Genomic DNA, 27,046 nt, shown 5'->3' with positions numbered 1-27,046 from the left:
GCAGAACATTACAGGTAAATCTCTGGAGCTCTGCAGAACATTACAGGTAAATCTCTGGAGCTCTGCAGAACATTACAGGTGAATCTCTGGAGCTCTGCAGAACATTACAGGTGAATCTCTGGAGCTCTGCAGAACATTACATGTGAATCTCTGGAGCTCAGCAAAACATTACAGGTGAATCTTTGGAGCTCTGCGGATCATTGCTGCTATGTCATAGATTTGCAGAACATTGGAAGTGTAGCTGAAGATGCATCTCCTAGGCTGGCTTCACACTAGCATATGCACAGCGTATCACGCACCTCCTTGTATATTGCGCTCACATTTGCACATCCCTATTGACTTCTATGGAGATCTTTGGTGCACAAACACACAGAAAAGTAGGTCTCTATTTTGGAGTCTATGGGGGAGCAAATAGGTGTACCCAATCCCCACAAAATTGAGCAATGAACTTCGCAATTTCACGGGAAAATTAATAATCCTTGGATGTGTCCCGTGGCGAAGTGAACAGTCCTCAGCAGAGCAAAAAGAACAATAAAATATGAAGAAATGCGTGCAGTAGCACGATATTCACGGTGCGAAAAGTCACGCTATCGTATGCATTTTTGCGCATACGCCTGTGTGAGGTGGAAACAGCAGAAAAAATGTTTCTTCAATTGGGTTTTTTTTGCATTTTTTTTTCTGCATGCATGAAAACCCCAGTAAATACAGATACAAGATGAATGTAAAAAATGTGCATACACAGCAAAAACGTACATACACGCATGGTGAATACGGCATGTTTTTCACGGGTTAAAATTGCAAACGGCCAAGAAGCCTAAGTTTGTATTGGAATCTGCGCTATTTTAGCTCTGCATTGGAACCTGTGAAATGGAACGAGCTGCAGTGCAGATTTTTATGTGCACAGATGTTAAAATCTATTCTGCAAAAAATGAATTGACGTGTCCAATAATGAGCTGGTATCCTCACACAAATAATAATAATCTTTATTTGTATAGCGCCAACATATTCTGCAGCGCTTACGAAAACAGGGGGATACAGAAAGACAAAAGTACAAAAATACAAAAACCACAATTACATGTAGTAATCAGTAGATGGAGACAGTAAGGGTGAAGGTCCCGCTCTAAGGAGCTTACATACTGCAAGTAATGGGGTGATACAGAAGGTGAAGGGGCTGGAGATGTATACGGTATGGCGAGGTGGAGAGTGAGGGATGTTATACACATAGACAATAGCCAAATTGAGCCATATAGTGGCTGAATCGGTATGACTGCAGGGGGAAGTTGATGGTGGCTAGCAGGGATCGCAGTCAGTAGGTCAGGGAGCATGTTATCAGGCGGAATACAGAGGGATTTGGTTTAGGGGATATGGTATGCCACCCTGAAGAGGCGTTTTTAGAGCACGCCTGAAGTTTAGTGTGCCAGTGATTGCTCAAGTAGTGCGTTCCAGAGGACAGGTGCTGCTCTGGAGAAGTCTCGAAGACAGGAATGAGAGGCTCGAATTAAAGGTGCATTCAGTCTGATTTTGTTAAAGGGGTTAAAGGAGCTAAATCCGGATGAGAACTCGCAGTAGAATTGAGCTTGGATTTCTGTTGCTAAGGCTACCTACACATGGGTGAGTGCGATATCGGACCAAGAAACTCAGGCGAATACTGCACTCATGAATGTGCGATTTACCTGCGATTTACTCGCATCTGTAAAATTCCGATCCCCTCGTGAGTTTTACAATGAAGCATGCGCAAATGTGAATACATTTGTGTGAAGGAGCCTTTATGCAGTAGTCCGCTCCTGTAGTCTAGTATGGTTAAAACCACTGACAGGTTACCTTTAAAGCCGTGAGAACATGCTCTGATACTTTTCACAGGGTTTGTTACAATTGTTTGCAGTCTAGACAATCCTCTGTGAGCTAAGCACCTCGGACCCCAGGCTGATACATTGTAACAAACTAGCAGGACAGGAGACAGCTTTGTGCTGCTGATGTGCTTGGCACAGAGAAGATTGTCTAGACTGGAAGCAACTGTAACCATCACTCAGCTGTGAGACTGTCGGGATGTAATCTGCTGAGAGTGCTTGGTGCCCCCTTATCTGTACATGCAAATAGAGAATAGCGGAAAACGCAGGTTTAAGAGTCGGAACTTGAATGTGGTTCAGCACCATGGATATGAATTTAAGGAAAGGGCATTATGACAAATTTCTATAGTTTTACTATTTTGAAAAATCATGAGCATTAGTAGCAAAATCCCTTCTTTTACTAGATAGACAGATAAATAGATAGATATGAGATAGATAGATAGATAGATAGATAGATAGATAGATGTGAGATAGATATGAGATAGATAGATAGATAGATAGATAGATATGATATAGATAGATAGATAGATAGATGTGAGATAGATATGAGATAGATAGATAGATATGAGATAGATAGATAGATAGATGTGAGATAGATATGAGATAGATAGATATGAGATAGATAGATATGAGATAGATAGATAGATAGATAGATAGATAGATAGATAGATAGATATGAGGTAGATAGATAGATAGATAGACATGATATAGATAGATATGAGATAGATAGATAGATAGATATGAGATAGATAGAAATGAGGTAGATAGATAGATAGATATGAGATAGATATCTAGATAGATATGAGGTAGATAGATAGATATGAGATAGAGACAGACAGATAGTTTTGTGACTGCTATATGATAGATATAGAGATAGATTAATAGATATGAGATAGATATGAGATAGATAGATAGATAGATATAACAGATAGATAGATATAATAGATAGATAGATATGAGATAGATAGATATAGAGATAGATAGGTGATAGATAGATAGAAAAATAGGTATGAGATAGATAGATAGATAGATAGATAGATAGATAGATAGATAGATAGATATAGATAGGAGATAGATAGATAGAAAGATAGATAGATAGATATGAGAGAGATAGATATTAGATAGATATGAGATAGATAGATAGATAGATATGAGATAGATAGATAAATAGATAGATATGAGATAGATAGATATTAGATAGATAGATATTAGATAGATAGATATGAGATAGCGATAGACAGATAGTTTTGTGACTGGTATATGATAGATATTCGGGTTTGTTTTTGTTTTTTTATTTTTGTTTTGTAACAAACATTGTGTGCCTCATATCTGGATATTTTTGTTTTTGTCCTTTATCCTCTGTTATCAGCGTCAGGCCAGTATCACACAGAACAGGACATTAAACTAACGGCATGTTTAATGGGTAATTCTTGCACTAAGTGAATCCGATCGGTCGGCATGTTTGTCGTTATTTTAATTTAAGCCGGGACTCTGAACAGCGGCGCTATTATTTACCGTCCCATGGAAGCGTCTCAACGATCGTTTATTGTAATTAATTGCACCTTCTGTCTCAGGCACTCGGCACAGTACGGAGGACAGGTAAAGCGAGATAATGCTAATGAGGAATATTGCACAATGTCTGCCGAGCAATATTACCAGAAACGCAGTCAGACCTGAATTTATAAGATTCGAAGGCGTAAAAAATAAATGAAACATTTAACATTTCCTAAAGGTTGTTTTGCTGTAAAATTGTTATCTGCGCAGAATGAACAGCAGCTGAAAACTTTGTCAAAACTTTTACTATCCAGATATTTGCAAAGCATGTTGGGAATGGCTGTTACTAACAGAAGATAATTTGTTGCCTGTGACTGGTTCAGAATGCTCCCATCTGTCCTGGACGGCATCATGGGAAACTCCAACAAGAGGAAATTATTTTCATAGTTGCTATTTAAAATGACCCTCCAATTTCAGGACAAATTTTGTCCCTGGACTGGAGGTGGATTGGGGTTTATACCCTACAGTCATTCTTCTCTGCTGTCCCAGTCCTGTTTTCAGCAGTCCAAGATGGCCGACACAATCTTCAGACTACCTCCTAATCCTCCACAGTGCAATGGTAGTGTTAGAGTTGTAATGCACTATACCTGCTCTCTGATTGGCCAGAGCTGCTCATGTGATCAGCACTGGCCAATAGGAAAGCAGGACCCAGTGTGCATTAGTTAGATAGAAAATTACTGCAACCAACTTAGACAGTTGACAAAAATAAAAATGACAACTCTCTTATTTTTCCATGAATGTAGCTGTTTGAGGGCTTGTTTTTTGCAGGGCGAGTTGTATATGTACTATATAATGTACAGAAGGCCGCAGTGCCATTGCCACCCCTTCCCTCCCCCTCGGTGGCTTACCTCCTCTCTCCTTCCCTTCGGCTGCTTGCAATGGGAATGAGTGGGTGGGGGCGGAGCTACGCACCCACCCCCTCCCTGCTCCTTGTCTGCAGCCTGCAATGGGAAGGGCATAGTGGAGTGGGGCTTAGCCCCGCCCCTCCCATTTCAAACAGCCAAAGGGGAGGAGCGAAGGGGGAGAGAGTTAAGCAGTCACACTTCTAAACTCCCTCCCACCTCCCTTCTCCGGCCGCTGTCATTGACACCCATAGGAGTCTATACAGCGGCTGATGTATTCCAGACAGAAAGTTCCAGGACTATCCTTGCTGCCCGGCGCTATATTTGCCGTCCGGGCACTTTTATGCCACAGGAATACACCTGTGTGATCTGATGCTTCGGAATCCAATGCATCAGATTGTAGCGTATATCGCCCAGCCGATATACACTCGTATGAATACGCCCTTAGGATTTACTGAAAGTTAAATCTGCTGCTAGTTTCCATGGCCAGCAGATAGCCATCACTGAGCTCTACATCGCCAGCAATGTGGTGACATAAGAGATCACCTCCAGTTGTGTGTTATATGAGCTATCACCATGGATTACACTATTCTTACAGGAATCCATCAGAATGCAGCTTGGGGTGTGACTGGAGTGTAAAGGCCCATTTACACATAGTGATTGTGGCGCGAACTTCATTCATACTAGCAAAAATGCATGATAATCATTATACAAAAACATCAGCGCTGGTTCGCTCACTTCTCGCAACGTGTAAACGCTCCCCGCTCAGGGTTTCACATAGAATGTAAAGCGGTGAATGAGAAGTGAGCGATTCTCAGCGATGATCTGCTTGTCTAAACATTCTGGACGAGCGCGAACAACTAGCGGTGACGTCACCAGCTTGTGCACTCGTTTAGCCGACTGTCGTCCCATATAAATGTGGCATAAGGTGAGATACAATGTAACTAGAGCTAGGTACAATAAATAAATCTAAGTAGAGTAGTCCTTTACACATTAGTCGGCACTAGAGATGAGCGAGCATACTCACTAAGGGCAATTACTCGAGCGAGCATTGTCCTTAGCGAGTATCTTCCCGCTCGGAAGAAAAGGTTCGGCTGCCGGTGCGGGTGACAGGTGAGTTGCGGCAGTGAGCAGGGGGAAGCGAGGGAGAGAGATCTCCCCTCCGTTCCTCCCCGCTCTCCCCCGCCGTTCCCTGCCCGCTGCCGGCAGCCGAATCTTTTCTTCCGGGTGGCAGGTACTCGCTAAGGGCAATGCTCGATCGAGTAATTGCCCTTAGTGAGTATGCTTGCTCATCACTAGTCGGCACACATCGTGCAGCTTATTACGCCAAAGGCACCATAGGACTCTGTGGGGGTCTTCAGTGACTAATTAAGACCGCTTTCACACGGCTGAGAAAATCATGCAACATTTGGGCATTGCAAAACGCACAAATCTTGCACAAATATCAACCCCATTCTTTTAAATAGGGTGATGCACATGAGCAATTTTTTTCTCACAAGCGGCGCTGGAAAGAATCGTGGCATGTCCTATCTTTGGGCATTCCCACGGAATGCATCACTCATTGTTTTCAATGGGACCGCCACAGCATTGCGCGGTGCGCGAGGTGCACAGGAGTGCGATGCGAGGTTTACTCATCAAAAGTGTGAGGTGGTGTTAAAACGAAAATGCCTTACAGCCGCAGAAACATCACACGTTGGCGAGCGTGATATCGGGCCGAGTTTCACAAAATTAGCCTAAGCTACACAGCCTTTTAAATAACGGCACGGGTATATCCTGCGCCAATGTGAGCGGACCCCATCAGTGAAAAAAATATTACAGTAAAATGCGCTATAACACGAATGGTAGCGCAACCTTAAAGATATATTCTCCATCCTTGCATCTTTGCCTTTTCATGTGTCAGTCTTTACTACAATTCTGGAATTCGATTCATGAACCATCAAAATGGATAGAATTGTGGGAAGACATAGAAAAGTCGTATCCCCATTCGAACCTCGTGTGATATATTCCATAACATAGATATGACCCCACCAGGCACAGCCTTGAAAGGGTTAATCCTTTATGACCGCCGTACATTAGGGGCCTGCTGCTGTAATTGCCGGGCCTCAGCTTCATTCAGCCTAAGCCTCTCGAATGAGATTAAGCTGAGGATGATCCAGTGGCTGCCCCTATAGCTCTCAGGTCCCCTGCCCAAGACAGACCCGCCGCCACTTGTTAATCTTCCTTGTGCAACTCCGGTTTGTGGCTGTCAGAGTCAGGCCTATTATGCAAATGACCGCAAAGTAATTATGTTGACAGCGTTTCTTCAAGTGCGCGACAAGACAGTGCTTACCTCGGCCGCGATTCCTTTATTTCCTGCGAGCAGACAAATCCCATCAAGAAGACATGTACATCGCCGGATACAGTAAATCTCGCTCCCTCGCCTTCTCTCTTGCTTTCCCTTTCTACTTGTTGAATCCTTGTTCCGTAATTCATTGGAACGAACATTGCCGTGCATGCGGCGTTATGGCAGGCGCTTTTCTGGGACTTGTCTTTTGCATTCGGTTTTTGTTGCATTTTTAATGCACAAGTACGATCAAAGTGTAGCGCTTTTCGCATGTGCGCCAAAAAAAACGGAAGTTGGCTCAATTGATGTAATGTACAGCGCCCAATGAAGTTAATCGCTGCGTGAGTAAAAAACGGAGCGCACATGCATGCCACGCCAGTGCATTCCGTTTTTTCTTCCACACACCCAATGGCTTTAATGGTCAATGTTGATGCGCCAAAATAGGACACGCTTTGGTTTTTTTTCTTTGTAACATGGACTATCAGTCTCTGAGAACAAGTCGCACTGCAGTCACTTTAATGGCTCCCAATCCCGTCCGACTTCTGTCACTTGCAAAGTTGGACAGAACTGAGATGTTAAACTTGCGCTTGTTAATTGCCCATTAGGTCGTATTCACATGGGTGATTTTAACGTTCAAGTTCCAACTGCAACTGACAGAACACGGACCTATTAAAGTTAATGAGTGCATCCATGTGAAACCGTTTTCATGGATCGATGGCCCGTGTAAAGAAATCTCTCAGCATGTCTGTCCTCTTCTAGTGCGAATCTCCAACCAGAATCACCCATTCAAGTCAATGTGAGCAGTAAGAAAACATGAGTCGAGAGGGGTATCAGCACTCCTTAAGGTGAGTGAGCGACTTATAAGGCCATGCATACTCCTCTGGGAGATATATGCAAATAAGGAAGATGGAACAATGGATTCTGGCTTGGTTTTCAATTCCCAATCATTGTTAAATAGACTTCTATAAAGGGTTGGACATTGACTTGCAGGAATGCTGCCATCCAATAGGTGGCACTGCAGAGGTATTGGTCCATTTCCCTTATTTGCATATTACCCAGAGGAGCAGGAATGGCCTTATAGTCCTTATAGGCCTGTGACAGATGCGGCAAAGGAATTCTTCAATTCTCTACCACATCTGTCACACGCGACAGCTGCGGTAGAGGATTCTGCTGCCGGCCAGTGATTTCAAGGAAGGGCTTTAAATATAAGCCCTTCCCTGAAAATCTAGTAAAAGTGCTGTAAAAACAAAAAAAAATAGATTCTCACCTTGCTTCAGCTGTCGGGGCTCAGACGCGTCTTCTCTGCACTGTCCCCGGCTGCTGAAAGAGCTGAATGTGATTGGCTGAGGTGCTCAGCCAATCACAGGCAGCTCTCACTCGTCATTCATTCGGCTGAATGGCGAGCGATCATTCATTCGCTTATCGTTCATCGTTCTGTTTATGCACGCATAAAAACTGAATGGCGATCGTCCCGAGTGAACAGGCAGTTGTACATCTATAAACTACTGCCTGTTTACTGTGAATGGTAGATGGAAGAGATCTTCGGTGCGCTCCGCCTCACTAAATGATTATCGCCATGAGTCAAAGCGATAATCATTGCCATGATTGTCAGGCACTTAAGTGCTGGACAGCTGTCTCATGTCAAAGGATTCTAAGACACTCATCTATTAAGTCGCTCTCACACAGTCGAATGCGGCTCTGACCTCAGACCGGGACCCTGCATACTTTAGCTTTTTGTATTGCAGATGACCGCGGACGCTCGCCATCATGTGCCTTACAGATTTTTTTTTAATTAATTGTCTGTTCCGCTCGGGCGCTGGGCGATGACGCGAGTACCCGCTCGCACAAATCGTAGTTGCTATTGCTCATCTGAGGGGATATGCAAATGTTCTCTTCTTTCAATGTGTGCGGAATACCGCGGATCGTCCGCGGATTATGCAATTGAAATCTGGTCGTGTAACACTGGCTATAGCCAGAACAGAGGGCAACTACAAAGACTACCCCTCTCCGGAGGACGCAACATGTTCATTCATTCTTTGGACAGCGCATTAATTTCAATGGAACTGTGTAGTCCTTCATTTGACCTGTGGGGGTGCTGTAGGGAATTTGAACACTTGCTGCCAGATTTCCATACCGATTACTTAAGGTCCTAGTGCAGGACAATCTGTGATCAGCACAATGGACAACCCCTTAAAGGCTCATCCGGCACTGCAGAATTATAAAATGAAGAGGAGAAACTGGCCAGAGGGTTATCCTGACCATGATGGGGTCAAACATGGTTTTCGATGATAATCACATCCAAATGTTTTCAGTTTCAGCATTTCCCCACAATCCCACGCACTGCATTACTCCTCTTCATGGCAGTGCATTCAACCTAATCTTTCTTGTGCAAAAATAGAATGCTAGTATTACAGTAAAGACTGACACATATACAGTCAGCACTTTATATTATAAGAAATGTGAATGTAACCAGCAAACAGCTTCAGCAGGGAGTTATCCCATGCCTCCTGCCTCCCTATAGAGTTGGGCTAGCTATTAGATATGACTGTCTCCTGTATGCAGCTGATGGGTGCACTTTAAGTATACTCTCAATATATAAACTTGGCCTTTTCAGCGTAATGTAATTGCAATGTTCCCATCATGCCCGGCGCAGACGTCTGCTGCTCCTGTCTGTACACAGCCCGCATCCCCTTTAGTTTGATGGAAGGCGCACGCTGCTGACCTGCTGTTTGTGAGCCCATTGAGAACCTGTGGACTCAGCCGCTAGTTTTAATGATATTTTTTCAAATACAAATGCCAGTCCAGTGCATGACCCGACTGCGAGCGGCGCACCAGGAACGCACGAATAGATTATTAATACTGTTCTCTTCTCAAGGATGAAGAAAATATTAGTTCTGGAGAGTAGCGCCCAAGATAATTACTGGGAATGCGCAAGAAAGGCTGAAGCTAAAGCCGCAGATGATGTATGGATTGTCCTCCGGTATCTCACATGTAAGGATTGGATACAGCGGCTCAGCAGACGGACTGTATCACACAATAGGACTGAATACACTATTTGAGCAGACAGTATCACACATGATAAGCTTAGATACCGCAGCTCAGCAGAGAGTATCACACATTATGGAATGAGCTACACCAGCTAAGGGGAGAGGATCACCCTTGATGGGGTTAGAAACATGGCTTAGGCTTCCTATACACGGCCACGCACAATATTAGGCCATGAAACTCATCCCGATATCGCGCTCGCCAACGCGCAATTTATCTGCAAAATTCGAGGTGTTTTTCTTTAAAAAAGCCTCCTATCCCTTTAGTAAAGTAGCGATTGGCAAGTGCTTTGAATGGGAAACCTCGCATTGAAAACAATGGGCGATGCGTTGGAGGAACGCAAAAAGTTAGAACGTGTTACGATTTTTACCTGCACCACTATGCACTGTGGCGGGAAAAAAAAATCACTCATGTATATGACTCCATTCAAAAGAAAGGGGCTCATTTTCCCGCGAGATTTGCGTGTCTTGTAACGCACAAATCTCACACGATTTTCTCGTCTATGTGAAAGTGGCCTCAGTTGACATTAGCTTATTAGAAGTATCGCACAACTGGATTAAAAGCAGAAATTCAAACCAGAGTATCTCACATGACAGGCTTAGATACACAGATCAGATGACAGTATCACACATCATAGGATTAGATGCAACAGATAAGTGGATAGTATCCCACCTCATAGGATTAGATACATTGTCTAAGCAAGCAGCAATGCATAACAGGTGTAGAAACACTAGTTCAAAACAGAGTATCGCACAGGAGATAGGTTTGGATACACAAGTCAGAAGACAATATCACACATGATAGGATTAGATACAGGGGCTCAGCAGACAGTATCACACATGATAGGATTAGATTCACATGTCATAAGATAGTATCACAAATGATATTAGATACAGGGGCTCAGCAGGCAGTATCACACATGATAGGATTAGATACAGTGCCTCAGCAGACAGTATCACACATGATAGGATTAGATACAGGGGCTCAGCAGACAGTATCACACATGATAGGATTAGATACAGTGCCTCAGCAGACAGTATCACACATGATAGGATTAGATACAGGGGCTCAGCAGACAGTATCACACATGATAGGATTAGATACAGTGCCTCAGCAGACAGTATCACACATGATAGGATTAGATACAGGGGCTCAGCAGACAGTATCACACATGATAGATACAGTGGCTCAGCAGACAGTATCACACATGATAGATACAGTGGCTCAGCAGACAGTATCACACATGATAGATACAGTGGCTCAGCAGACTGTATCGAACAAGAATGGATTAGATACCTGAACTAATCGGTCAGTATCATGCCTACTTGGATTGGAATCACCAAGAGACTCGGCTCTGACTATTTTGGGCTACTTTTGCAGACCCCGTATTGAGCCGTTCTGCAGTCTCCATGTCTGCTCTGTAATTCCCGCGTCAGATCTGTGCATTGGCTGGGGCGTCTTCGGGATCAGAATTTCCATTCGAGCTGCGTTTCATAAGTTTCTGAAAACATAAAGCCAACAGTTTATGTAGAAGCACAATTGTTTAATTAAATATCACATTAATTGCCTATAGATCACACAGGATTTCATTTGTTCAAAACAGTGGCAGAGTGAAACACTGTTAAGAGGACAACATTTAAAGGAAAGTGTCGGAAGAGAACGCGGAGCATACGGAAAAAGCTAAATAACACTTCGCACTGCTGCTAACTAAAAATTATATTTAATTAAAGGATAATCTTGTTCTGTGTGTGAAATACATAGCAATTAACTACATTTAGGCTCATTAAATACCAAATCTCAGCTCAAACATTATTACTTCTGTACCTGCAATGGATTCATGAGAGAGTAAGAGCCTCGCTAATTACTGCACCATGTTCTGCTCTATGGTTCCGTCATTTACTGGCTTTATACATAGATGTATAAAGAAGAAACAAACATAGCAGTTTTCATAACTTCAATATTAACTTCTATGTACAGGAATGTAACTAACAATACTGTCCCTTATGTACAAGATTATAACTACTATAATACTGCCCCCTATGTACAAGAATATACCTACTATAATACTGCCTCCTATGTACAAGAATATAACTACTATAATACTGCCTCCTATGTACAAGAATATAACTACTATAATACTGCTCCTATGTACAAGAATATAACTACTATAATACTGCCCCTATGTACAAGAATATAACTACTATAATACTGCCTCCTATGTACAAGAATATAACTACTATAATACTGTCCCCTATGTACAAGAATATAACTACTATAATACTGCCCCTATGTACAAGAATATAACTACTATAATACTGCCTCCTATGTACAAGAATATAACTACTATAATACTGCCCCCTATGTACAAGAATATAACTACTATAATACTGCCCCCTATGTACAAGAATATAACTACTATAATACTGCCCCCTATGTACAAGAATATACCTACTATAATACTGCCCCCTATGTACAAGAATATAACTACTATAATACTGCCCCCTATGTACAAGAATATAACTACTATAATACTGCCCCCTATGTACAAGAATATAACTACTATAATACTGCTCCTATGTACCAGAATATAACTACTATAATACTGCCTCCTATGTACAAGAATACTACTACTATAATACTGCCCCTATGTACAAGAATATAACTATTATAATACCGCCCCCAATGTACAAGAATATAACTACTATAATACTGCCCCGTATGTACAAGAATATAACTACTATAATACCGCCCCCTATGTACAAGATTATAACTACTATAATACTGCCACCTATGCACAGGAATATAACTACTATAATACTGCCCCTATGTACAAGAATATAACTACTATAATACTGCCCTCTATGTACAAGAATATAATTACTATAATACTGCCCTCTATGTACAAGAATATAACTACTATAATACTGCCCACTATGTACAAGAATATAACTACTATAATACTGCCCCTATGTACAAGAATATAACTACTATAATACTGCCCCCGATGTACAAGAATATAGCTACTATAATACTGCCCCTATGCACAAGATTATAACTGCTATAATACTGCCCTCTGTGTACAAGAATAAAACTACTATAATACTGCCCCCTATGTACAAGAATATAACTACTATAATACCGCTCCCTATGTACAGGAATATTACTACTATAATACTGCCCCCTATGTACAAGAATATAACTACTATAATACTGCCTCCCTATGTACAAGTATATTACTACTATAATACTGCTCCCTATGTACAAGAATATAACTACTATAATACTGCCCCTATGTACAAGAATATAACTACTATAATACTGTCCCTTATGTACAAGAATATAACTACTATAATACTGCCTCCTATGTACAAGAATATAACTACTATAATACTGCCCTCTATGTACAAGAATATAACTACTATAATACTGTCCCTTATGTACAAGAAATTAACTACTATAATACTGCCCCTATGTACAAGAATATAACTACTATAATACTGCCCCTATGTACAAGAATATAACTACTATAATACTGTCCCCTATGTATAAGCATATAACTACTATAATACTGCTCCCTATGTTCAAGAATATAACTACTATAATACTGCCTCCTATGTACAAGAATATAACTACTATAATACTGCCCCTATCTACAAGAATATAACTACTATAATACTGCCCCCTATGTACAAGAATATAACTACTATAATACTGCCTCCTATGTACAAGAATATAACTACTATAATACTACCTCCTATGTACAAGAATATAACTACTATAATACTGCCTCCTATGTACAAGAATATAACTACTATAATACTGCCCCTATCTACAAGAATATAACTACTATAATACTGCCCCCTATGTACAAGAATATAACTACTATAATACTGCCTCCTATGTACAAGAATATAACTACTATAAGTACAAGAATATAACTACTATAATACTGCCCCCTATGTACAAGAATATAACTACTATAATACTGCCCCCTATGTACAAGAATATAACTACTATAATACTACCTTGAATGTACAAGAATATAACTACTATAATACTGCCCCTATGTACAAGAATATAACTACTATAATACTGCCCCCTATGTACAAGAATATAACTACTATAATACTGCCCCCTATGTACAAGAATATAACTACTATAATACTGCCCCTTATGTACAAGAATATAACTACTATAATACTGCCCCCTATGTACAAGAATATAACTACTACAATACCGCACTCTATGTACAAGAATATAACTACTATAATACTGCCCCCTATGTACAAGAATATAACTACTATAATACTGCCCCCTATGTACAAGAATATAACTGCTATAATACTGCCCCAATGTACAAGAATATAACTACTATAATACTACCTACTATGTACAAGAATATAACTACTATAATACTAAGCTTTGTTTTAAAAAGGAAGCTGGATTCAGGGGGGGGGGGGGGGTTCTCTATTCCTTACATTTTGACATTCTGGGAATCTCTGCCTTCTCTTGCTCGGAGTTGCTGAATAAAATGAAGATGTGAGTAGATTCTTCTTAAATACAAGGTCACTCTTCAACTAATCAAATACAATGAAAATGACCTAAGGGTTAACAACAGTAACTCTAATAATTGTAATTTGCCTGATGACGATTCGTCAGACCATGGATACTTTTACTATACTAATGCCAAATTCTGAGTCTTTAATAGCACTAAAACAGATTAGAAATGCCTCATGGAAAGGACAATAAGCAGTTCAGAGAGAAGGGGCACACCTTTTTCTTCTTGTGCTATCTTAAACCTTTAAAGTGTTTAGCCAATCAAAGTAGGGGAATCTCTTGCTTATTATTCTGATTGGCTGAGCCAAATATCAGTAGTGTGGGAATGTCCTCCTGTAGTTCTAGGTCATTTTCATTTTCATTGCATGAGAACACTTGAAGGCAGTGGCCTAGCCTAGGGGTCACAGGGGTTGCAGCTGTGGTCCAGCCGCTAATCTAGAGGGGCCCATGTGTCTTCCTCTCTGCATTAACATGTCTGCTGTGTGCCCCCCTTCAGGGCTTCTGACCTTGAGAATCTTTGCACTGCAGATTTTGGTGCAGCTTTGCACCAAAAACCACATCAAAATCTGCACCATTTGATGTGGATTTTCACTCAGTTTTGTCCACCCACCGTTGCCTCTTTTTACTGTGGTGTCGTAAACCACAAAACTGGACGCTACGGAGTGAAACCAGTTTAGTTTTTGCACTGATGACCATATTCGTGTCTGGAGCCCTCGGGGTAAGCGCCTCAGTCCCCGGGAGGGTGAGCAGAGGAATGGGTTCAGTGCACAGCCCCATACAGTAGCAGGCACCTGCCGCGTCTCTATGGTAGATATGCCACTGAAAACGAGGCACAATCTAGTAATTTGTAGAGCACTTTTTTGACATATATGAGAACAATGGGGGCGGATATGAATCCTGCATAATATCCCTGTCTTTAATATCTGAGATGCAGAATGATTATACGCCTTTCAGTAACATCTACAAAGGGTTGGTTTTACTTATTTAATCGTGACAAGAGATAGATGCAGCGACTGCAGGGATTATTACAATGGGAATAGGCATAAATTCTTACGGCTGGCAAGGTGCATTGAACACTGCGCTGTCAGGCCGATACAATGTATCAATCTGCGCAGAACCAAAACTGTTTGTTTAGATGTTTGAGAAAAAGGTAAAGGAAGTGAATGGGTGTTGACTAGAAGGAGAGACAATGGAAATACCAAAGACTGAGCCTCATTATAATGTCACATACAGTAGCTGGTGTCTTATGGGGGATGTTTTTTTCCTATATTGAACTAGTTGGAATGTTTCTGAAATGTTTTTGAAAGCAAAAAGTATTGTATGCAGAACTATAGAGACATGGGGGGGGGGGGGGTGCACCAACGATTTATAGATCATTACCCAAAAGAAGGGCGAGGGGACATCTAAGGTCCTAACAGTCCAGTCTTTACCCCATCAAAAATTCCAACATGCAAAAAATTGACAATTATATGAAGTACAAACCATCAACTAATGAGGTGCTGTTTTTTGATTCAGGGTTTTCTAGGGGGCTTTCTCTTTCTGCCATTATACAATGGCGCCATCTGCTGGCTAGAGCCAGTACTGCGGTATGTGACATGCTGGAGAGGCCCCCGATTACAGAGCGGCCAGTAATCTACAGTAATAATACCCTTCCGAATGTCTTTTGACATCGGAGCTGTACAGCCTTCAATCAGAATGTCCTTAGACATCAGACAGTGGATTGGAAAGGGTTAATGCTTGTGGCATTTGCACTAGCAGCTCCAAGTTTATAGGTGATGCCATGCTATCAAGAGCATGTATGGTCAGTTCTCCTGCAATGAGAAAAAGGCACATTCAACTGATGGGGCAGGATCCTGGAAGTAGGAGGAAGCTGAACAGTAGTGTTGAGTGAACCAAAACAGTGTCTAACTCAGTTTTAGGTCAAAGGTTGCACAAACCCGAATTTTGAGCAGTTTGCCTTAGCCGAACTCACTAAAAGAGGGAAACAGAAGAAAAATAAGAATGGTATTTTTCTACATATTTACCCTTCTCTTTCCTGCTTTTTCCTTTCCCTTCTTCTTTTATTTTCTTTTTAACTTTGCTTAAAAACAGCTCAAATGTATGTCAATACACTCCTAGGTAACCTAAGAAGTCGATACAGGGTTTTTATAGCTCTTAGACGGTGTTAGATATCAGATTTGGTGGTATCGGTAATGTTCCGGTTCAAACTAACTCAGACTGAACCAAACATTTTGCTGAAATTCAGCTAATTGACGGAACTTAACTTTTCACAAGTTCGCTCATCACTAGTATGTAAGTGGTCTACTGTACTATTTCCAGGGTCACAGCTTGCAAGCTCAGTTGCCTGCAAGATGAGTGAGAGTCTCGTCTGCTACTCAGTCTGGTGTCCATATGACGGAATGGCCTGGCACATGCAGGGGGAAAGAGTGAGGTAGAATCAACACAAACCAAGGACACACTGTTGGCTCTGCCCACATGGATAATCCTGATGCTCCAGCCAGCATGAGGAGAATCTTGCATGCGCAGCGACCAGCATCAAGAAGTAGGAACTTGCTTATAATTGTATGAAATCTGTACAGTTGGTGCTTGATAAAAGTATTGGGGTAACATTCAGGATATTCTCACTCTATCAATATTATACAAAGTATTAAGTTACATTTTTCACAATTGTGTAAGGTGAAAGATCACCACATGTATTCATCAATGTGGATCAGATAGTTTTGATGAGAAAGCCAGTTGCTCTTCACCATCACCTGTTTTTGGGATTGCCACCAGTGACAATGATCATGCATGATGGAGAATGTCAACATCTGCCATTCCTCATGTGTAGTTGGGGCTAGAACATGTCTTCAGTGGTCTACAAAGTTCTGTAATATGTTGGGGTTATCATCTGGTCACTCTATGCTGTTAAGGAGGACCTGTCAAGTCCTCTAATCACTGGGTGGAGAAAAACTGATGTCACCCATTGCCAGTGAAGGGATGAGATTGTCCACTTGCTAGATTCAAAGCATTGGGATCCAAATTTAACAGAGGTCATTGCAGAGGAAGGAGAGGTGTATAAGGAAAAGAAGAGGTGTGAGTCAACCCAGTCACGGCTATGTCACCACTCAACTGATCAGAGGACATTATAGGTCCTCTCAATCTCATGTCTGCAACCAACATAGCCCCAATTAAGTTATTCATTGGTGAGATGTCTGCCCATTGCCAATTCTCCATTGCATCAAAGAACTATAAAGAGTCTAATCATTTTTTTACTAAAAACTGTTAGGTAGATATCCTAACTTTACCCTTCTAGACCTTCCACTAATGAGCTCAGTTACCTTATCATCCGAAGATGTACTGAAGATCTATGTATCTACAGGAACGGAATTGACACTTCTAACCATAGTATCGTCTATAGGCATGCTAAAAACAATCTAGTGAGCATGCTCGGCTCCTTTATTATAGCCCATGCTTTTTAATGGAGCGTGATAACCAATGAGTAGCTACCTCTCCACCAGGAACGGGAACTGGAATCCCCTTGTTTTCAGAATCTTATTAACCTGCCATAATAGTTATTTGCAGAATTTCCTTTGCTCACCCCTCTGTCTACCACATAGACTTGTAGTGTAGACCTATAAGAGTGCACTTTCTGGCCTGGGCTCTGCTGTGCCGCAGTTGCTGCAGAGTCCGGGATGCATTATTTATTTCACATTTTACTATGCAGATTCATTACAGTATAATGAATGCATTATTTATATCATTGATATTTTATGTCAATACCATTATACATTCATAGAACTGTGAAAATGATTAGTGGCTTCTCAGGGCTCTTCCGGCCTGTACTGTGTCATTGCAAGGAACTTTCTTGTTATGCAGAGGTCACAACAACCAACTTGGTCAATGGCCAAGATATAATCCCATAGAGTGAACATGGCGTGGCACCCTGTGTGGATTATTTTTTGTCTCCCCTCCCCCTGTAATAAGAAAAAAAAACAATATATATTCCCTTAATAGACAGTCCACCTGTATTCTGCTTAAGATAGCAGCTCACCCACACCACTACAGCTCAGTAAATAAATACTGTACCAGAACCAAGCTGATCACATAAGTACAGCATTAGCTCATAACATAAATACAGGACCAGAACCAAACTCATAACACCAATACAGCACCAGAACGAAGCTTATAACACATATGAATGGAAGAGAAACTTTGATTAATTATTTATCCTTTAGGGCTCAGTCACACGGGCTTTTATTGCCGCGATTTGCGCATGCGCATGCGTCCGGCGATTTTTTAAAACCATTGCTTTGCAATGGTATCGGACACATGAGCGCTTTTTATGCGCTCGTCCGATAAATTAGAGAACAGAAATCGCAGATCGCACCTATCTGCGATTCCTGTTCTCTTCTCTATATGCGCTCAATGGGGCCGGCGGCAGCAGCGCCGACCCCAATGAGAACATATAGAAGACAAATCATTCTTCTCTGCCACAGCTGTTCCAGCTGTGGCAGAGAAGAACGATGTTAGCCCATTGAATTCAATGGAGCGGCAATACAGCCGCTCCATTGAAAGCAATGGGCTGCCGGCGTGCGCGGGGTTAATTGTCGGGAAGGGGTTAAATATATAACCCCTTTCCTGCAATGCATCCTGAAAAGTGAAAAAATAAAAAAAAAGGATGTACTCACCTGCTCCCGGCAGCCTGAGATCCCCGCGGCCGTCCTGCAGTGGGTGTGAAGGGGGTGTGACTCAGGCTTGCCCCTGATTGGCTCAGCCTGAGCCAATCAGAGGCTGATCTCAGTCACACCCATTCATGAATTAATGAATGGGTGTGACTGAGACTTGCTTCTGATTGGCTCAGCGCTGAGCCAATCAGGGGCAAGCCTGAGTCACACCCACTGCAGGCCGGCCGCCAGGATCTCCAGCTGCCGGGAGCAGGTAAGTACATACATTTTTTTTTCACTTTTCAGGATGCATTGCAGGAAAGGGGTTATATATTTAACCCCTTCCCGACAATTCATCCCACACTCGCCCGCAGCGCTTGCATTCAATGGAGCCGCTGTATTGCCGTCTCCATTGAATGCAATGCGTTGGACAGCTCCGGCCCGTTTGTAATGAAACGCGGCTAGGAGCAGATTTTCGGGCGATTTTTGGGCCGATTTTTCGGCGCCGGTCACGCGATTTGCGCATGCGCATCCGTCATGCGATGCGCAAATCGCGTGAAAAAACGCCCGTGTGACTAAGGCCTTACTGTTATATGCATAGGCCATATCATCAATAAGGGTTATTTCGGTGAGTGTTTGACCCCATCAGGTGACCTGCAAGTTGGGTTATTGTTTTCTGAATCCTGTTTGTGACTTATTATTATGGGCCCACCTAATACTATTCTAGTTTTTGGTCCTTCTCTAGGGCATATATGAAAAAGAGAGGGCCCATAAGTAAGGTGTAAGGGGCTCTAATGGATCTCATCGCAACCAACTCCATCATTACACTGGCAATCATGGATTAAAGCCTATCCCATTCTCATAGAGTTGAATGGATCTTGACCCTCAGGCTGGCACTCTACTCCTGGCAGTGCCTTTTGAGAGGGATGGCTTCATGGTTTATTTCTCCCATGATAAAGGGCGGTGGAATAAAACCTAAATTGGGTCTTATGAACCCCATGGTAGTTGCATAGGCTTCCTATACAGTATGTAGACTCCTCTTGGCCCTAGGGGTGTAAATAAAGAGGGTGCAGAGATAGCAGGCACCTGAGTCCTGATGCCCAAACAACCTTCTACCATATAAGGCACCAGCATTATAAGACAGTAGGCGAAGGCTCTGGTACAGATTTTGCACTGGGGCGCAGGAGCTTAGCGTTACACCTCTGATTGGTTCTACACTATATCATGTGACTCGATGAGTCTTGTGTCGGCCATGATGTGACTTAACTTTTCTCTTACCCCTACAAAGTCCATTACTCCTGGTGTTTGCTGAGCGTGATGTTAGTTTGGTAAATTCTCCTCTTTTCTTCTTCACCGGCTGCCAGCGCTGATCCAGCAGCTGTAACTCTTCATGTGGCGAGCGCGGAAGGCTTAGCTTGCAACAAGATTTAATTAGGTTACAGCAGCCTCTGAAAGTGTGACATTTGCTGGAGCTCAGTTACAGTAACAAACACGCAATATTCTGCTTCAGAAAATGACATTTTCATTACAAAACTCAATCTCAGCCTATTTATGGAAGAAGAAAATATTAGAAGAGACGCCGATTCTGGACGAGCTGCCATAATAGTCCCAGATAATCACCCTGCCTCCCACGTGGGTCCATTAAATATCAAATACTGAGGGAGGACGGGTCTGCTTATTCCTTTTCCCATCCATTTTTCCACTGTGTGTGAATGGGGATTGGTAAAACCCCGTTTACTTGCATTGTGCAGTACGTTGTTGTACAATTTCCGTGTGCAATCCGCAGCCGAAATTGCGCAACAATTTTACAGTGGATCTACGAACAGTGGATTCAACAATTCTATGAACAGATGCGAATAGCGGATTCCGCGATTGCCCTCTGTGCGTATTATACGCGATATATCAAATACATTGACTTCATTTGCGGGTAGGAATCTTGTAGTCCGGGAGCGGAAGAAAAATCGCAGCATGCTCTATTTTAACACAGATTCCACGTGTTTGAGCTCTATTGATGTCTATGGATGCGTTCGATCTGCAGTGCATGCGAAATTACATTGCGTATGGACGCGGATTCGTACGCAGGTTGCTAATGAATGGCCAGATAACGAATGGTATAAAAAAAGCAGGAATTTGTGGGTTGACAAACGGAGTCTGGGGAGCAACACACCCAACCAGACTGCTGTATGCAACCTCCGCTTATTCTTCTGGGCTCTTCCTCCACAAGAAGAAGTGTTATTTTTTTTTTTTCTCCAAGGTGGTTTATACTACTTCCGAAAAAAGTAGTACAAACCAGCCAAGCCTGGAGAGCAGTTTCCCATCCTGAAGGCTCTCAGAACAGCTCTCACTACGACAGCACAAGGGAATGTTGGCTGGGCGATAGAAGGGCGTTTCCAGGGGGTTGGGCAACTTTCTGATGTCATTTCCTGCTTGCGTTCATTCTTCCACGCAGACGATATGGTGTCCTTAAATGTACATCCGCACGGAAAACCACACACATACGCGACCATATGCAATTTGCTTCCATGGTCATACGTAGGTCTTCGGCTGTGAATATCAGTTCGTGGAATCGACTCATTCGTGTGAGCCCGGCCTAAGAGTATGTTCACATGTAGCGTAAATGCTATGGAAAAGTTGCAACATTTATAGTACAAGTCACATGGATGAGATTTTGAAGAATCGTAAAAACATGGCGAATTCTCTCAAAGAAGATAGATTGGCTGGTCTAGAATGGTGCAAGGAGCGTCGTCATTGGAGAGTTGAGAATGGAAGAATGTTCTATGGAGGGACGAATCACATTACTCCATCCTCCCATCAGATGGCTGTACCTGGGTGTGGGGGATGATGGGGAACACCTTCTACCTGAGGGTGCTGTGCCAACAGTTAAGAACATTGGGGTTCTGGTATAGATTAGGGATATTTTACAAGGTATGACCTCGGTCTATTGGTTGTAGTGACAAGAACCATGAACACGGAGGTATATCTTGGTGTTCTAGACAATAATATGCTGCTGACTATGTGGTAATACTCTGGGAATGGTCGGCCATACTTCCAACAAGACAACGCACATTGTCACAAATCCAACACTGTTTTACGATTAGACTGGTCTACAAAAAATCCTGAGCTGAACCCTACTGAACATCTTTAGAATGAACGTCGTGTTAGCATGCATCTTCATTGAGAGAACTCGCCATAAGTTTGAAGGATGAATGGAGGGAAATACCAGCTGAAGTGTATCAGACATTAGTAGAAAGTATGCCACAGAGGGTATCTAATATCATTAGAGCCAAAGAAGGCCCCACTAAGTTTTAATATATGTATTTTGGTAGGATAGTGTATGTAATCGCGTAACATCTGTAGCATTTAGTGGACTTAAATTGAGTCTTACCATTTGGGAGCCCCATCTATTAGGCATAGTGGGGAGCATCTAAGCACTAATAAAGAGTATTTTTCTCTCTGAGTGACCCAGCATGTCCATACATTATAGAGACTTTTATTGGCAGAGTGTAATGCTTTATTTCTCCTCTGGAGGCACTGCAGAGAAATCAAGCACTTAGTGTCAAGTTCTTACGCAGATTACAGCTAATCGCTGGTGGTCTCAGGAGCAAGACCCACTGTGACCTGCACACTTTTAGGGGGCCTTTCCAATTAAAAAAAGATTGTCCGACGTTGAGCCACGTTATGATTGTATAGGAGGGGGGGTTGGGGGGGGGGGGGGTTACATCAACTCCTGTAGGTTCACCTTGCTGTAAGTGTTAGTGTAACCTCCTGCACATCTACATTCATTGATTTATTGATGGGGTTGTGTCAAGCTTCAACCGTTTCCTCATATTAAGTATGATGGAGCTGAGGCTGCGAGGGATGTAAATGACTTCGCTCCCTTGATTTTTCATGTCCATAAATGAGCTAGTGTTGGGAAGGATTGAATAAAGGATGTTTAACCTTAGAGCCGGCGCGCAGACTGCCGCTAATGCTGCTGAGTTCATGAAATATTATGTGGGGAGTTGACTCTGTTACGGCGGGCAGTGCGGTATTGATTTGCTGTTCTTGCCGTGGCTGCGCTGACTGCAATGTGTTTAATATATTACTCGATATTTGGTTACTCTTGATGACTGGCGGGATGATGAGCTCTAAGCAGCTTGGATGAGCCTCTGGTTGTAGAGACCGTGCAGATCTGTACAGAGAGCATTCATTGATAATGATCTGTTAGGAGATTGGCCATTTGTGCATTGGGACAATGCCGGAGGGCCCATGACCAATGAGCGGTCCATACTACATTAGTCAATTATTACTCCTTAACACATACACATGATTGTAGCTCCCCTGAATACATTCATGAGGCCTCCACCCGCACATGCCTATACCTAACCTGTGATCAGTCCTGAGGCCTCCACCTGAATATGTCTATACCTAACCTGAGATCTGTCCTGAGGCCTCCACCTGAACATGTCTATTCCTCCCCTGTGATCAGTCCTGAGGCCTCCACCTGAATATGTCTATACCTAACCTGAGATCTGTCCTGAGGCCTCCACCTGAACATGTCTATTCCTCCCCTGAGATCAGTCCTGAGGCCTCCACCTGAACATGTCTATTCCTCCCCTGAGATCAGTCATAAGGCCTCCACCAGCACCTCTACACCTCACCTGAGATCAGTCGTGAGGCCTCTACCCTCACATGTCTATTCCTCTCCTGAGAATTCAAATCATCAACAGGCGGGATCAGCACACAGGAACTCGTTAATCCAAACATATAAATTTCTTTATTTCTCAACATCAATCGACAAAGCTACGACGTTTCGACCTCTCGTAAGGTCGTTCTCAAGCAAGGACGCTTGAGAAAGACCTTACGAGAGGCCAAAACGTTGCAGCTATATGTCTATACCTCCCCTGAGATCAGTCATGAGGCCTCCACCCGCACATGTCTATACCTCCCTTGAGATCAGTCATCAGGCCTCCACTCACACATGTCTATACCTCTCCTGAGATCAGTCCTGAGGCCTCCACCCACATATGTCTATATCTACCCTGAGATCAGTCATGAGGCCTCCACGCACACATGTCTACACCTCCCCTGAGATCAGTCATGAGGCCTCCACCCACACATGTCTATACCTAACCTGAGATCAGTCATGAGGCCTCCACACATGTCTACACCCACACCTCTACACCTCACCTGAGATCAGTCATGAGGCCTCCACCTGCACCTCTACACCTCTCCTGAGATCAGTCCTGAGGTCTCCACCTACACATGTCTATACCTCCCCTGAGATCAGTCATGAGGCCTCCACCTGCACATGTTTATACCTCCCCTAAGATCAGTCATGAAGCCTCCACGCACACATCTATACCTAACCTGAGATCAGTCCTGAGGTCTGCACCCGCACATGTCTATACCTCTCCTGAGATCAGTCCTGAGGCCTCCACCCACACGTCTATATCTAACCTGAGATTAGTCATGAGGCCTCCACCTGCACATGTCTATACCTAACCTGAGATCAGTTATGAGGCCTCCACCCACACATGTCTACACCTCCCCTGAGATCAATCGTGGGGCCTCAACCTGCACATGTCTAAACCTCCCCTGAGATCAGTCCTGAGGCCTCCACATGCACATGTCTATACCTCCCCTGAGATCAGTTATGAGGCCTCCACCCGCCAGTGTCATGAAAGATCAGAAGGCATCATTTTTTGTGATTTTGAGACATCAAGAGTGAGATTTCTTGTGCTGCTTCTATGCAGTATTGATCGGAGATCTGCTATATGGGTGGGGAGTAGAAACTTAAAGAATGGCATTATTAAGAGTACTTCCTAACTGACCCCATTGACTACAATACGGTCCGATCAGTTCCTGCTCCTGTCTGTCCTTTTTACTAGACGGAAAAGTCTTGAATACACAACTTTTTCATCCGGCATCTCATGCCATTTCGCCCCGAAGCCTCCGTGGCAGTTGTGCATAGAGCCTAACATATAAATTTGCTGTAAACACTCTGTGCTGCTGTGAGCTCTGATTTTCGCTGATAGTCCCCTAGGATTGATGGCTTCTCTCTATACTTCCAGTCTATTTGAGCAGACAGTTTGGAATGCAGTGCAGAGTCCACCGCACAACAAGTAAGCAGCTGCCGTAGTTTTCCGTGGATCACTGAGACTTGTACGACTGACGAAGTCAAATATTTGTTCTCGGTGATCCATGCAGTGAATATAAATCCACACAGCCAGATTCGTACTACGGGGTGCATTTTTCAATCCAGTCGCTGTAGAGCAATGAATGACAAGATAAAGGACATAACCGTAGAGAAACAATGGGGGGAATAAATAAGTGTGGGGTGGGGGGCGATGCCGCTATCAGTATCCCGCTCACATTGTCTTCTGGCCACGCAGGACGCCACATGCCGACCGCACAGTCCAGTTCTTATATAGGACTCTAGGTATAAAAGGCTGGCCAATGACTAATACGTACGTACTACGTACATAAAATATATCCCTGTGAATGGGACCTAAGAAACAATTAGTACAATAAGCCTGAGGACACCGCTCACCAGCTGGTATCTACAGATATGAAGTGTATTGGGGTGTAGGGGGATTGGGGATTACCGATGGATGAAGGAGATCGAGTTCTGAGGGAGAATATAGAAGAGGGTACATCAAGAAGAGGTAAATTACGGGATGTGATCGACCTCCCTAAAGAGATGTGTTTTTAGGACACGCTTAAAACTCTGGTTGTTGAGAAATACCCTGATTGTCTGGGATAGCTCATTCCAGGGAACAGGTGCAGCTTGGGAAAAATCTTGCAGACTGGATTGGGAGGTTAGAATTTCAGTGGAATTTAGTGCAAGGTCATAAGCATAGTATGGGTAGGGTGGTAGACAGGGCCGGTTTTAGACAAATTGCGGCCCTGGTCAATGTTAAAAGTGGGCCCTCATTTCTGATATATTGTACCAATACAGTCACATTCAGTAAATGAAAACAGAATTAAGCTTATTGCATAGATACAATACAAAAAACCAAAGCTGACCACATAGATGCAGTACCAAAACCAAGAACCAGAACCAGGTTTAGTACATAGATGCAGTACCAGAACCAAGAACCAGAAACAAGCTTAGTACATTGATGCAGTACCAGAACTAAGAACCAGAACCAAGCTTAGTATATAGATGTAGTAGAAGAACCAAGGTTGCTACATAGATACTATACCAGGACTGAGCTTATTACATAGATGCAGTACCAAGACCAAGCTTACTACAAAGACACAATACAAAAACCAAGGTTACTACATAAATACTACACCAGGACCTAACTTGCTACATACAGTACCAGAATCAAGGTTACTCCATAGATACGGTGCCAGAACTAAGCTTACTGCATAGATACTGTACCAGAAATAAGCTTATGTTTGCCTCAGTCACGAAAGAAAATATATCCACTAGCAGAGTAAGGCTAACTTCACAAGGGCGAGGGCAATATTGGGCCATGATTCACATATTGCCCTTGTCATCCATGTAATAGCCCCATGGATACAAGGTGTTATCATGTGAAAACAGCCAGGCATCACTTCTGGGATGAAGGGGTACTCTGCCGCGATTGCCTAGCCGCAGCAGAGAATCATGGAGTTCTCCCATTGCTTTCAATGGGGCTGGCACTGCTGCCACCAGCCACAATACAAGCAATGTGGCTGTGATGCGAGATCACGCAGCCAGATAGAACATGCCGCGGTACTACGCAGGAAAAAAATCGCTTCTCATGCGATTTTCTTAGCCATGTAAAGCCAGCCTAAGAGATTTGGGCGGCCTTGAGACCCCTGGTAGTGCCAGCTCTTTGCAGCTGCCCAAACCACTAAGTGCCAAATTACATTCCCCCCCCCCCCCCCTCCCCAATGCTGGCTCTGGTGGTAAATGGATATGAGAGAGGAGTGCTAAGATGGTGCAGCACAATGGAGAGCTCTATGGATGAGTCTATAGTAGACATGCAGCCATTGTAGTGACTGGCGCAGGATGAAGGCATCACTGTAGCAGTTGGACAGAAAGATGAGCCTGGCTGCTGCATTCAGGATGGATTGTCGAGGGGAAAGTTTAGTAAGGGGATGAACTATCAGTAACAAGTTGCAGTACCCAAGTTGAGAATGGATCAGAGCGACTATAAAACTTTTTAATGTAAGATAAGGTTAGATTCTGGAGATGGTTTTGAGCTTCAGATAACATGAGGGAGCAGGTGAAGGAATATAGGGAGTGAAAGAAAAATC

At 43.0% G+C, this 27,046-nt stretch overlaps 1 protein-coding gene across 2 annotated transcripts in view; it reads left to right on the top strand.

Annotated features, from left to right (window-relative positions):
• The window catches only part of LSAMP (limbic system associated membrane protein), a 674,438-nt gene that overhangs the window by 246,254 nt on the left and 401,138 nt on the right, over nt 1-27,046 (top strand). The window lies entirely within an intron of this gene.

This window comes from Eleutherodactylus coqui, chromosome 4 (genome assembly GCF_035609145.1).
Source record: "Eleutherodactylus coqui strain aEleCoq1 chromosome 4, aEleCoq1.hap1, whole genome shotgun sequence".
NCBI lineage: Eukaryota > Metazoa > Chordata > Amphibia > Anura > Eleutherodactylidae > Eleutherodactylus > Eleutherodactylus coqui.
This window is presented reverse-complemented; position numbering and strand designations above follow the sequence as displayed.